This window comes from Rousettus aegyptiacus, unplaced genomic scaffold (genome assembly GCF_014176215.1).
Source record: "Rousettus aegyptiacus isolate mRouAeg1 unplaced genomic scaffold, mRouAeg1.p scaffold_m13_p_4, whole genome shotgun sequence".
Taxonomy (NCBI): Eukaryota; Metazoa; Chordata; class Mammalia; order Chiroptera; family Pteropodidae; genus Rousettus; species Rousettus aegyptiacus.
The window spans coordinates 129404514-129418030 of record NW_023416307.1 but is presented as its reverse complement, the minus strand read 5'-3'; the positions used below and the strand labels follow the sequence as shown (position 1 = coordinate 129418030).

Genomic DNA, 13517 nt, shown 5'->3' with positions numbered 1-13517 from the left:
GTGCTTTCTGAGGCCCCAAAGGCAGAGCCTGTGATCACAGGGAGAACCAGCTCAGAGAGGCCTAGGGACCTAGGGATGAGCTTCACATTTTCTGACCCTCAGGGTAAGGGGCTGTGGATGAGCACTGGATTAGGAGTCCAGCAACCTACATTTCTTTTTTTTTCTTTTTTATTGAGATATAATTGACAGAACATTATGTTAGTTTCAAGTGTTTAATATAACAATTCGATATTTGTATATATTGCAAAAATGATCATGACAATAAGTCTGCACTTGCATATACGTTCACACACAGCAACCTGCACTTCTGTATCAACTCTGCTAATTTCTAGTTCAGTGTGCTTAAAAAATGACCTCTCTGGGCCTCGGTTTCCCCGGCCACCAAATGTAGGTGTTGTTTAACATCTCTGTGCTTCTCTCCAGTTCTCCGGAGGTTTTCTGGGCCTGAAGAAGAACCCAGGCCATTCGTGGGATCATGGATTTACTCACTTCTTTCTTTTTCTACGTGACTTGGCCCTGTTTCCTGGCATCCACCTCTCCCCGACTAATCTCTTAGCTTGGTCTGAGCCACTTCTGTGGGGAAGGCTGGCGAACTGAGCTGGGATCAGAAAAATGCTGAGACAGACCTGGGTCACACAGCCTCACGGCCCTTCCCCCAGGACTGGTGCTGCCTCGAAGGGAGATGTGGGAGGTGATCATGGTAGGTTGGCGGGAGGTTAGATGGTCTCATCTGGAAGGTCCCTTAGAGCAGGGATCCCCAGTCCCTGGGACACAGTCCCCAGTCCCTGGTCTGTGGCCTGTTAGGAACCGGGCCACACAGCAGGAGGTGAGTGGCAGGCGAGAGAGGGAAGCTTCCTCTGTATTTGCAGCCGCTCCCCGGCGCTAGCATCACCGCCTCAGCTCCACCTCAGATCATCAAGCATTAGATTCTCATAGGAGCACTGATCTCTGATGCCAAAAGGTTGGGGACCACTGCCTTAGAGAACTCCATTTTACAGCTGGGAAGTTGAAGCTAAGAGTGAGGAAGGGACTTGTCCAGGGTCTCACATTGGTCACTGGAAATATCTTTGTTTTCTTTTTAATAGACAACAAACAGCTTTATTAAGGTAGAATTGTTATACATTAAACTGCACATTACATGTACAATTTGATGAATTTTGACACACATACACACCCATTAAGCCACCTCCACAATCATGATACCTAATATTTCCATCACTTCCAGAAGCTTCCTAGTGTCCCTGACATTTCTCCCTCACCCCACATTCCAGGCAGCCACAGGTCTGCCTTCTGTCGCCATTAGTTTCTGCATATATTTTAAGGTAGAGCTGACAGGACTGGCTGATGGATGGGTATGGGCTGTGAGAGAAAGGGAGGGGTGGCTTCGTGATTTTAGCCTGAGGACCGGAAGGCTGGAGTTTCCATCATTTGGGATAAGGGTAGAGCAAAGTTGTGGCAGAGCTCAGCTTTGGACATGTGTACGAGCTGCCAGGTGGTCCCCATATGGGAGAGGATTGGTAGCAGTTGGCTGTAGGAGTCTGGAGTTTCAGAGTCTGGGCTAGAGACATGCAGGGAAGGACTGAAAGCCAGGGACTGGCCAGAGCTCCGAGGAGTGAGTGGAGGTGATGACCCACCCCTGGTTCTTCAACACTAAGAGGTCCTCAGGGTCGGCTCTCTAGGAAATGCACCCTCACTCCCAAGTATGCTCCCCTTCCGGGGTCAGGCCTTCTGAGCGCCAGGAAGAGCCTGTAGAGGGTGGAGCTGTGTCGTTTCATTGACATTTGCCCAGTGCGCGCACAGTGCCTGGTCCGGGCTTAGTACATGCTTGTTGACCGGCAGGGCTAGGAAGGGCAAGAAAAACTCTCCCCACCTCTGCAAAGTTCACAGGAAGCTGCTTCTGCTTTCTTCCCAGAGCCATGAGTCATGGGAGCAGGGTTTGCAACCCTTTTCCATCAGCCAGAGGGCAACTACCCGGACAGTGACGCCTGTTTCCCGAGGGTCAGCAGGGCTCCTTTCCCCTGACCCTCACCTCTGGCCTGAAATTCTGCAGAGAGGAAAAAAAAGCAAAATGACATTCCATTCACCTTTCCTTTCAAGAACATTCCATGACCTCCCAATAACCCCATTGGTTAGGTCTTATTGCCTCTACTTTACAGATGAAGAAAGTGGGGCTCCAGGGAGAAGGTGAGGAGCAGGTTTGAGCCAACTGCCCCTGAATCCACTGCCACCTCTCTGCAAAGAGGAAGTTCTGCTGTAAGGGGATCTGCCTTTGGCTGTCCCCTATGGGGCACTGTCCCCTCCACAATTCTCTCCTCTGTTGGCAAACCTATTATAAGACATTGTGTCCCATGTGGACCAGCCTCCCCTCCGATCTCCTTGCCCAGCACCCCCAGCTTGGCTCGCTCTCTCTGTATGAACCCTGCATTGTCCCCCTACTCTGGCTTGTCCCAAACGACCTTCTCTGGATCATGCATGCCTCCTCCCACCCCAGGCGTGTGCAGGGCCTCACTGCATTCTCTGGAAACCCCAATCCTGCTAGAACATTCAACTCACCAGCAACACGTTGGGCAACAGGCACTATTCTGGTTTTCCTGTGGCTGGAGAGGGGGTGTCAGTGGATCCACCTCAGGTCATTAACCGTGACCATGAGGAGCACTCTGGAGGAAAAGGCCAGGGTGCGTGACAGAGGGACCAGCCTTCCCAGGTCCACGAAGGCATCCCAGGGAAGTGGGGAGGAGCTGGGGCTGAAGGATGAGCAGGAGTTGGCAGGAGGAAGATGGGGAGAGTGGGGCAGAGGCTGTGAGGGACCAGGCAGGATGACTTAGGATGTCTGGAGGGGGAGGCAAGACGAAGATCTGTGTGTCTAGTCCACCAGCAGAGAAACAGGCCCTTCCCCCAGCTCAATGGCTGGGGCCCACGCATTGGGAGTGGGCAGTGGTCTGAGGCCCGGCAGCATCCTTGGGAAGGAAAGCTCCCAGGTCAGTTCCCACGTCAGTTCCCACAAGGCAGAAGTCAAGAAGCTCTAAGAGCTTTGCCTGGCAGAGAGGAGGCTGGTCCCCACACCCTGTCTACTGCCAGCTCCCACTGGAGCCCTGGAGGAGGCCCAGGCCTTCCGACTACTGTGAGGCGGAAAGACCAAGCCCTGGAATGTGCTGACCTCTGCCTCCTGCAGGGCTCCAGAGCTGGGACGCATTCTTTCCAGCACCGAAGCCCTGCTGAAGGCAAGGGCAGGCCACGCAGGAGTGTCCACTTCCCTTAGGATGGTTCCCAGAAGGGCTTCGGTTCTTCCCCGAACCTCCTATATCCTCCACGGCATCCTTCCCTACAGAGAGGAAGGGCCCTGAGGCCAGGGTCAGCACACGCCGTTGCCAGGGAAGTGCCGGCCCAGTGCTTCCTGGGCAGGTACCTGCAGAGCCCCTGAAGCCAGCGGCCCTGGAGTACCTTTCAGGAAATTTTTCACAGTTGGTTTTGGAAACCGCTCCAGTTTCAAAGGAGCACAGCACACATGGCCTGCCTTTGGAGGGAAGTCCCCCACTGGAAGGGGTGGGGGCTGTGAGGGGAGCTGTAAAGAAGGGCCCAGGGTGTGGAGAGGGCACCAACCTCAGAGGGAGCATCCCCCCTCCGCCACCCCTGAGCACTACTCTTCTTCTCCAAGCCTCAGTGGTCTTGTCTGTCCAATGGAAACCACGGCTGCTTTACCAAGGCCCAAGGAGAGGTTTGAGGTTGCGGGAAGCTAGACAGTGCTTTCCAAATGTGAGGCGAGACTCTGATCAGTCTCCGGTCGTCCTGGGGGAGAGATACTGAGGCAAGCCAGTGACAGCCTTCGATGAGAAGCAGGGAAGGTGCTAAGCTGGGGTCCTCCACTGCCTGAGGGCACAGTGGGACCCTAGCGTGAGGAGTCAGGCAAGGTCTGAAGACGTCTGTGTCTTTAATTGTGAAATGCAGTGTCCTGGGGCTCCTCCCTCGAGGTAGAGGGAGCTCTGAACTCCCCTGTCAGACCGAGGCTTGGCTTGCACTAGGGCTGGCAGTTCATAACTGGAGTCCTCTGAGAAACTGTCATGAGACCAGGGAATGGACAGGTCCCTGGGAGTTCAGAGACTCCCTAGGGTGAGGGATGCACAAGGATCTGGCTTCAGCACCCCCGGGGGTGGGCGTGTAGGAGTCAGGATTAGCTGGGCTTGAGAATGAGGCAGGGGCCCCTCCCAGGCAGCTCCCACAGCCCTCTGCTTGCTGCTTCTGTCTGCCTCCGAGAAGCGAGGTTAGTGAGTTCCCAGGGCTAGTGAGTTCTCCTGGGTGTGGATCACGCTTCCTTTCTTAGAACCCACGATGTGTCACAGAGCTGGGCCTCTGCAAATCTGCTGGAAAATGAACAGAACCAACTCTTGCTAAACTCTCAAACCTCTGGTGCCAGTCAGTGTCTCTTAGCACCTAGCACAGCCTCTGCACACCATCAGTGCTCAGTACATGTCTGGCAAGTGGCGATTTGCTCCCCACATAAACCCTGCCTTGCGGTCCATGTGGATTACTCAACCTTTCGCAAACACGCCTCTCTTCCAGCCCCCCAGCCCTTGTTCTTTCCGTGAGAGAGTCTTCCCAGGCTCTTTGTCACCAGCCGAGCATCCTTCATGGACCTCCTTTCCTGGGACGAATTCTCTAACCAGCCTGACCCTAACCCAGCACCACCCCAGTCAAAGAGCTCCAAGGATTTTCCTCCATCCTGCACTAGATTGCCTGACTCTCAACACCCACCCCCACTTCCTGCCCCTCAACCTGTTCCCCAGCCCATACCCTGATCCCAACACCTCACGAAGTGTCTCTCCAGACATTCAGTAGTCAGCAGCTTACCAAGACGTGTAGACACACATATCCACTCTCTTGGCTGTGCCAGGGCACACACACTCACACGTGTGGATACATGATCATGCTCACTTGCATGTTCACTCTTTCGCAGGAGACACGTGGTGGATGCTGGAGCTGAGACTCTCTGGACAAGTCACGGTCTCCCATCAGAAAGCGGATGGTTTTAGGGAGCACAGAGCTGGTGGTAGAGAGCACAGCCTGGGCAGTGACCTTGAGAAAGTCGCCCCTTTGAGCCTCAGAGTCCCCGTCTGTGAAATGAGGAGTTGGGCCGCATTATCGCTAAGGTCTCTAGAGGCACCCAAATCCACCACATGGAAAGCGGTCAGTGGCATCACAGAAACGGCATCCCTCTAAGTGACTGTGGTGACGGAGGACAGAGAGGAGCTCAGGGCACCCCGTGAACGGCACCCCTGCACTGCGGGCTCCCGCAGGTGTGTCCCCGCCCCCTCTGAGAAGTGCCCCAGAAGCTGAGGACGAGGCCAGCGGGTAGCTGTTGAGCCTCTGGTCAGGCCCTTGATCAGGCCTCCGCCGTGTTTTGCTGTGTCTGTTACCAGTCCCCCGGGGGTGGTGAGTACCGGGCTGCGGGTCAGCTGCCTCACTGTGTTGGAGGCACATTTCCTAGGAGCAAATTGATTCTACTGGAGAACTTCTTTTTTTTCCTGGAACATGAAAGCCAGTTGTTGTTTCTGTAGCCTACATGTCCCCCGCCCTCTCACCCCCAGGGCAGCCGGCACCCCCGCCCTCGGAGCTGGGAGAGATGCTCTTCTCCACCCCTCATCCCACCGCCACCCTCCAGGTTCCAACCAGCAGCGTTTCCACTGGGATTCTCCACCTTGGACCTGCTCCCAGGATTTCTGGAAGCATCAGATGGTACAAACAGATTGTTTTCATTATGATTATTCTGGGTTTAACCTCCTGGCCCTGCGTCACCAAGATTATGAGGCTCTTTCTTAGAACTGCATGGGGCAAGAGGCCCCTTTGGCCTTCTGCTCACTCCCGAAATCAGTCTCATTTTCCTCTCCAATTCCGGATTCTCTCTTGAGAGGCCTTCGGTCCTCCATGCACCCTCCCTGCCTCCTCTTGGCTTTGTCTGATGAAGTCTCAGGGTGTCTGAGGCAGCAGGTAGGCACCACGACCCTGCCTTCCTGCCTGATCTGCACTGTCATTAACTCCTGGCCTTACTATAGCCATTGCTTCCTAATGTGAAACCAGCATCACGCAACCTGCCTCCCAAAGCGCTTTAGGGATCTGCCAACATTTCATTTGAATGTTTTTAACATGAAGATTTTCTTGTTCTTCAAAATTGTAATAAAAACAACACCCCCCCCCCACAAATGTGTCACATACAAATTTAGTACACCGAAAACTACCAACACATTAATGCGAGCTGCTGCGTTAACTCATTTTTTCTGCAGACCAGAGTGAAATTTCTAATTAAAGGTGGTCTTCGGAGGGTCAAGAGAGCTGACCCTCTATGTGAAACAGGATTTTCTTGATATTGCACAATCAAAATAGATGGCAATGGTTCTCAGCTGGAGCGATTTTGCCCTCCAAAGGACACCTGACAATGTCTGGAGATATTTTTGGTTTTCACTACAGAGAGGAACGTTACTACTTGCACCTAATAGGTAGAGACCAGTGATGCTGCTAAGGGACAGGCCTCCCCAACAAAGAAGTACCTGGCCCCAAATGTTAATAGTGCCGAGGTTGAGAAACCCTGATACGTGAGAAGACATTGGATGCCTAGGTCAGCGTAAGACTCTGATCGATTTCCCTAACCCTGGATTTCAAGTTGTTACATTCATCAAAATTGCTTTATTGTGCTTATCGGTTGGCTTAATAAGTAAACGCCACGAATAGGAAGGCATCAAATAAAATTATGCTTAATAAAGCACTGTTTACATGGGGTTCCAGGTAAGATTCTTTAAAAACAAAAATCTGTAACTAAGAAAGTGTGACCAGCTGTCCTGGTTGCTCCCCATAGTGCTCCTGGCAGCCTGGCTCTCCGGCTCCTCTCTGTCCGACTCGGCCCCCCTGCTGGCTATGGGAAAGATGCAGCCTCCCATCCCCCGCCCCCCGCACCGACTCTGGGTGAGCCTACCCCATGTAAGTGAGATGGGAGGCTTATCATGCCAGTGGAGGTAGGCTCCAGAGGGCCAGGGGTTTGGTCTGCTTTGTGCCTGGAACAAAATAGGTGGTCATTAAATATTCGCTGAAATGGAGATGTATTCCCAATGCCTTTAGGGCCTGAGGTTCTGCCTGATCCCTTCTCAGGGCGAGAAGGTGGGCTGGGCTGTCCTGGGAGCCCCTGCCCTGCGTGGCCTTGCTGCTCTTGGCCCGGTTAGTCACATCGCACCTGAGAAACACCTGAACACAGCAGATGGGCTCCTTCAAAGGAGCCTCTGGACATCACAGGCACTCCTCCCTTCTCCAAGTCTTCTGGTCTGGGAGTGTCAGCCTGGACACCACCCAGGGCAGGTTTCAAGTCTTGTCATCCATCTTCGAAACCTCCCACAAACTCCCCAAAGAGCTTCGTCAAGTAGGCTCTGGGCCGGTGCTCGGAAGCACATTCGTCTATGGCTTCTAATGCTAAGTAATATTTCCAAAGTGCCGTCCCTTCTCAGGGCACAGGACAGGACCCGTCTGTGCCTTCTGCAGCCTCACAAGGGCGACCCAGCGGCAAGGCTGCCATGCCTCCTCCTCTGCCCTCAACGACCCGTGTTCTTTGCTCACGTGAGTCTCACCAGGCACCTACAACATGCCAGGCCCCATGCTAGGCCCGTGAACACAATAGTCAAAGGCTCTCGCGGTTCACCCCCATCCAAGTTCATGGTTAACCATTAAAGGGGAGAGTTTTATGAAGTCTAAGCCCCAAAAGGCAGGCATCTCAGCCCAGTAACGTCTGCATCTCAGCAGAAGTTACTTCTTCACTCTTGACCATGGACGGAACATTATAGAACAATGACTGGGCCAGGGGTGTCGGTCAGGATGACGAGCTTAGCATGTGGCCTTTGCTTTGCTGGGCCATGGACACCCTGAGTGCAGGGACTGCCCCATTCATCCTTGAACCCCAGAGCTGGCCTGCATGTGTTTGCAAGGCCTCCATGCTGAGCTGCCAGCATGGCCACTGCCCCACTCCTTGTGCGCTGGCGCCTCTTGCCCTGGCCAAGGGCAGCCACCACCATGAAGGACCCCCACACACTGGTCAGCATTTTGGGAAGCACAACTAAGTGGCCAGAACAAAGCTTCAAGCAACAATGTCCAGACACGTGAAGATCTGCCTACGTCCACTTCCTAAACTTACAGATGCAGAGGCTAGCGAAGGCCCTCCCACTTCCTCCCTGAAAGGCAGAGTCCTGCCCCGAGCATGGAGGAGCAGGTGGCTCAGCCCTGACCTCTGACTTCAAAGGAGGAGCCACTCCTTGCAAGAGCCATTCAACTTGCAGAGACCTTGCAGGAGGGGAGAGGGGATGCGCCGGCAAGGACGTCCAAGGGGAAAGGGCACTGTTTACATTTCAGCAGGCTCTATTGTTTAAAAGGACACAGTATGGACCTTTCCCACAACAGCGGCAGGATGTCAGAATTCCTCATGTCTTACAGTTGAGGCTGGCCGGCTGTTTGTTTACAACAAAAGTGATCACTTACCAAAATAGCCATGTAGCAGAGTCTAAAAACTACCTTCCAGTATCAAATTTGAGAATTTTGGTCAAATTATAACAACTGAGTTTACTTGCTATAGATGGCCTTCCTGCAAAGACCAAAACAGGCTTCAGCAGGCTGTTGGAGTGGAAAGAGCAGCCCCGCGGGCCCCTACCGTATCGGGAGTCTCACACAGCAGCCGCACTGCGCTGTGGGCCCCATATGAGAGCAAGCCTGGGTTTTCCTCAACCCCATGTCGCTCACCACCACCAAGCTACGGGTATTAACCTAGGGTCTGTCCTCGACTTTCCACAGCCTTCCCATTCTCTACTTTGCAGGTGCTCGAGACGAAAGTCTTGGGGTTCTACTGGGAGCCTCTCTCCCTCTCACACCCCACACCTCACCCATCAACACCTTCTGCTGGCTCTTTCTTCAGTATCTACCCAGGATCAGACCACCTCCCACCTCCCTGGCTACTACCCTGGCCCAAGCACCATCTTCTCCTACCTGGGTCATTGTCATGGGCTCCTCACTGATCTCCCGGATTCTGCCTTCACCCCTCTACAATCTGTTCTCTACACAGCTGCAGAACGATCATTTTTAAATGTAAGTCTGATGTTGCCACTCTTCTAGAATGTTCCAGAGTCTAGAGGACACTTCCTAGCTCACATGGAGAAAAATCCAAAGTCCTTTCTGTGGCCTGCACAATCTGCCTCCCGCTCTATCCCACCCCCAGCACCCTTACCTTGGACCTGAGCTCTTACCACTGTCCCCTCGCTCACCCCTCCCAAGCACACTGGGCCCTTGTTGCCCCCTGAAGGGCCTCAATACAGCACAACTGTTCCCTCTGCCCCCAGGCTCTGCTCCCACACGGTTTTCCTCACTGCCTTCGGTACCTGCTCAGGTGTCCCCTCATCAGAGGGGCCTTCCTCGACCATCCTTATAAATCGCCGGTGTCCATCCCACTGCATACCCTGGCCTCCTTTATTTGCTTCCCAGCATTGCTGACACATTGGCTGTATGTTTATTGGTTATTTGTTTGTTGCTGATCTCTCTCCCTAGACCGTCAGCTCCTCAGGTCTGGACATGGTGTTTTTCACAGCTCTATCTCCAGTGCCCTGCAGTCCATGGAAAGGAGCTCAATTAATTCTTGTTGAATAAGTGATGATCAAATGAGCGAATGCCAAGAGGGCAGCTCCAGACAGCCATGATTTCTTTCTTCTGCTCGTAGCTAACGGGGCCAGGCCAGCGCCCATGCACAGTGGGGAGGAGAAACGGCCCACGTGCATGGCAGGGATTTGCGGGCCAATCCCGTGTCTGTCTCCAGCTCCCTCTTTCTCAGGAGTTCAGAGAGAAGATTAAGCAGGAGACGGCAAGGAAAAAGAAATTACTCGCTGAGGGACCCAGAGCAGAGAGAGTGGCTCATCATGTAAAGACCACAGATCCGTGGCTGAGGCCCCAGGGTTGTCCTCATGCTCTGGTTCCAGGCACCACTGGGAACCATCAGGCCCGGGCGGAGCACCGCCCCACACGTACAATGTTGCGTCGCTGGTAGTGATGTTAGGACTGGCATTAGGGCAAGGGAGGGTCACCGTGTGTAAGTGTTAGGTTTGGAGCAGTCCTGTGTGAGACAGAGGCATGCCTTCGGTGGCCTTCGGCTGGTCGGGTTGGTCGGAGAAGGCAATCCAGAGGAGGGCCAGAAAGTGTGTTCACAACTTCAACAGGTGATGATGAACTTGGGAGGATATTCCAGGTAGAAGGTACAAAATACAACAAGAAACAACAAATTTCTTTCCTGAGCAAGGGCTGGGAAGCCGGGAAACAATCGCCTCGATTGGCCAATGTGTGGGATTCATGCTGGGGACTAGGACGAGATGATCAGATGCTTCTCAAGCACCTACTGGCTGCCAGGCCCTGTGCTCAGTGCGAGAAGATGAATGATTCCCCCACCTATCACCCCTGCACAGTGGGTGTCGGGAATATGTGTGCAGCCAGCATCACACACACTTCCGTGCATATACATACATGCACTCCTACACGCACAGAAGGCACACTTGAATGAGACAGCTCAATGGCCTCTGGAACTGTTCCTCACAACGGAGAGCAAGCAGTGGTGCGAGAAGAGCCACAGGGCAACTCACGGTCTCCCAGCTTCAAACCCCTTTGAGCGGGTCCTCATTCCTTCCAACAAAACACCCAGCTACCTCCTCACATCAGAAATGCTGGCTCACCGAGATATGTTAGTGGGAACAGCATGTAACCAGGTGGATTACATATGTGATTTTAAAAGTAGCCATAATAACAGGCATGTATAAGTTCCCTCTGGAAAGAAACAAAGAAATTGACAGCATGTAGTAGGGGACAGGAATGGGATAGAGACTTCATTTTTACTGTGTTTTATCACACATTTTGAATTTTGTGTCAGGTTTATGTACTACTTAATAGGAAATTTAAGAAAATTTTTAAAATTCCCAAGTTTGGAGGAGCCAGGCTATTTTATGAGCAAGTCTCCAACCGTGGTGGCCCACAGATTTTTGAGGCCACACCACAGGCTCCAGCTGGAAGTCATGTGGGAGCCTTGCATGATTGGGGGCCTGGAGAACCAGGCTGAATCTGAGCCACTCCCAGAGCTACAGCCAAGTGGGCTGAAGTCCAGCTGTTTGCTTGGCCCTCGCATGGCTCTGTTGGAGAATCGAGGTCCCAGGAAAGGAAATCCCATTGACCAGTCTGGTATCCACTTCGGCTGCATCAGGGTGATACTGGAAAGAGTCTGGGCTGTGAGTGGGCACCCTGCCCTAAGCCTGGGGTCACCTCTACCAGGGCTTCCCACAGTGGGGAGGTTTTATTCACTCCACTGGGTGCCGTTAGGTGATGAGCCACCACACCTGGCCCAACATCCCCCACAGAATATGACAGAACACAATGCACTTGAAGCTCAGGGGGAAAATGGCACGGTAGATGGTCTGATCAAAAGAAGCACAGGAGTGACCGGCCACAGGCGACTGCACGCATTTCCTGTGGACAGAGTGCCCAGTGAGAAAACAGTCCCAGGTCTCAAGGAACTGTTCAGCTGTTCTAAACATAAAGCTACAGTTTCAGAGGCAATTAACAAGATTTGGTTGTATGACTCACGTTATAAGCCAATTGGGGCTAAAACTTCTGAGGAGTGCCACACCCTGAGACTGTTCCTTGGCTCTTCGCAGCAGGAATGAGAAAGCCGAAGGTCGGCCCTGCTCCTGGGGAAGCTCAGCAGCCAGCGAACATCGGAAGTGGGTCGGTGGATCCCAGTACATTCCTGAACTTTCTGACTGAGCGGCCTACTTCTTGGCAATCTTGAGGTACCCAGCAATATGGAAGGACATTTTTCTTTCAAGAAAATGTTGAAATAATTGGAGCTGAGTGATATAAATCTGGTATGAATATTCCTGCTGTGAATCCTGCATCTCAGGCTGCCAAATACAGCGTTCTCATTCGGTTGGTCAATATGAAACAGTGACTTACCCCAGTGACGACTAAACATGGTTTCGTGGGATTGTTTTTTATTACATTAAAATCCATATTTTGGAACAGTTAGTAGGCTAACTATACACTTCATTATTGTTATATTAACCTCAATCATTCTGGGACAGGAAAGGGGGTTTTCAATTAGAGTTGATACCAAAAGGCCGAAGGCCTCATGGAAACTATGCTCAGCACAGATGAGGGGACAGGAGCAGGCCTTCCCTTGATATCTCCTGGCTGTTCGGCCTTTCAAGACGAGGGCCTCGTTTTGACTTCGAAACATTTCTGGTCCCTTCTGTGAGAATAGCTTGTTTTATTCTGCCATGTGACCTTCTGAAAACAGTGGGATAGAACTCTCTCCAACCTCTGGCAGAAGTCTCTGGGGTCCTCAACCCAGAATTGTCTTCCCAAGAGGGTGACCAATTGTCCCAGTTTGCATGGGACTGAAGGGGTTCCCAGGGTGTGGGACTTCTAGAGCTTAAACCAGAAAAGTCGAGGGCAAACTAAGACAAGTTGCTCAGCCTACCCCCTAATCATTCAGTCCTATCCCGGCTGCCACCCTGATTCAGATCCATGCCGGGGGGTGGGGGGTGAGCGGCAGTGCAGTGTGATCCTTACAAGAACAAATCAATAACAATTTCTCCCACATGGTGGTCCGCCTGCTCCAGACTCTGTGCCAAGGGCTTTTCGTGCATTATTTCATCCCACGCTATTCACGAATGCTTTCTTCATGAGTCCTAGAGAAGTTAAGTGACTTGTCCAAGGTCACCTAGTCAGTAGATAGAGAGGAAGGGGACACAGGTCCCCCTAACATCAAAGTCTCAACTTTCATCCAGGAGCAACATAAATAAAAACCAGTTATTCCACACTCTCTTATACCATTTGTCTTAAAATATTCCTCAAGAAATCCTAAAATGTTTTTTGCAAAGTTTTGTATTCTCTCAAAATTAAACTCTAAAGTATTTTCTATAAGTCTAAATTGCTCTAAATATATATAATCTGATATATTTAAATATTAAATAAAACTTTCACATCATTCTTTAAAATGTATGCAATGTCTACGGCCACGCTACCCTGAACAAGTCCAATCCCATCTGATCTCGGAAGCTAAGCAGGCAGGGTCAGGCCTGGTTAGTACTTGGATGAGAGACCACCTAGGAAGACCAGGTGCTGTAGGTGTAAAAAATAAAAAAAAAAAAATAACGGATTATAAACTGACAAGGTCCTTACAATCTGTGAGGTCAACCAAGGGTTGCCTCGCCTGGAAAATAAAAAATAAAAAATAAAATACAATAGAATGTATGCAATGATGGAAATGCAAAATAGTACAAACCCTATGGAGGGGAATTTGGCAATAGTTAGCAAAACTATGTAAGTGTTTACACCTTTCCTCAACAATCCTGTTTCTAGGAATCTATCATCAAGATACTAGCAAAAATTACAAAATAACAGATTGTAAGACTATTCACTGAAACACTGTTTATAATAGCAAAAGACTGGAAATCCACATTTTCAGC

General features: G+C 51.6%; 1 pseudogene; it reads left to right on the top strand.

Annotated features, from left to right (window-relative positions):
* The first annotated feature begins 13056 nt into the window (after positions 1–13056).
* On the top strand, positions 13057–13179 carry LOC118601809 (annotated as a pseudogene).
* Positions 13180–13517: the final 338 nt, after the last annotated feature.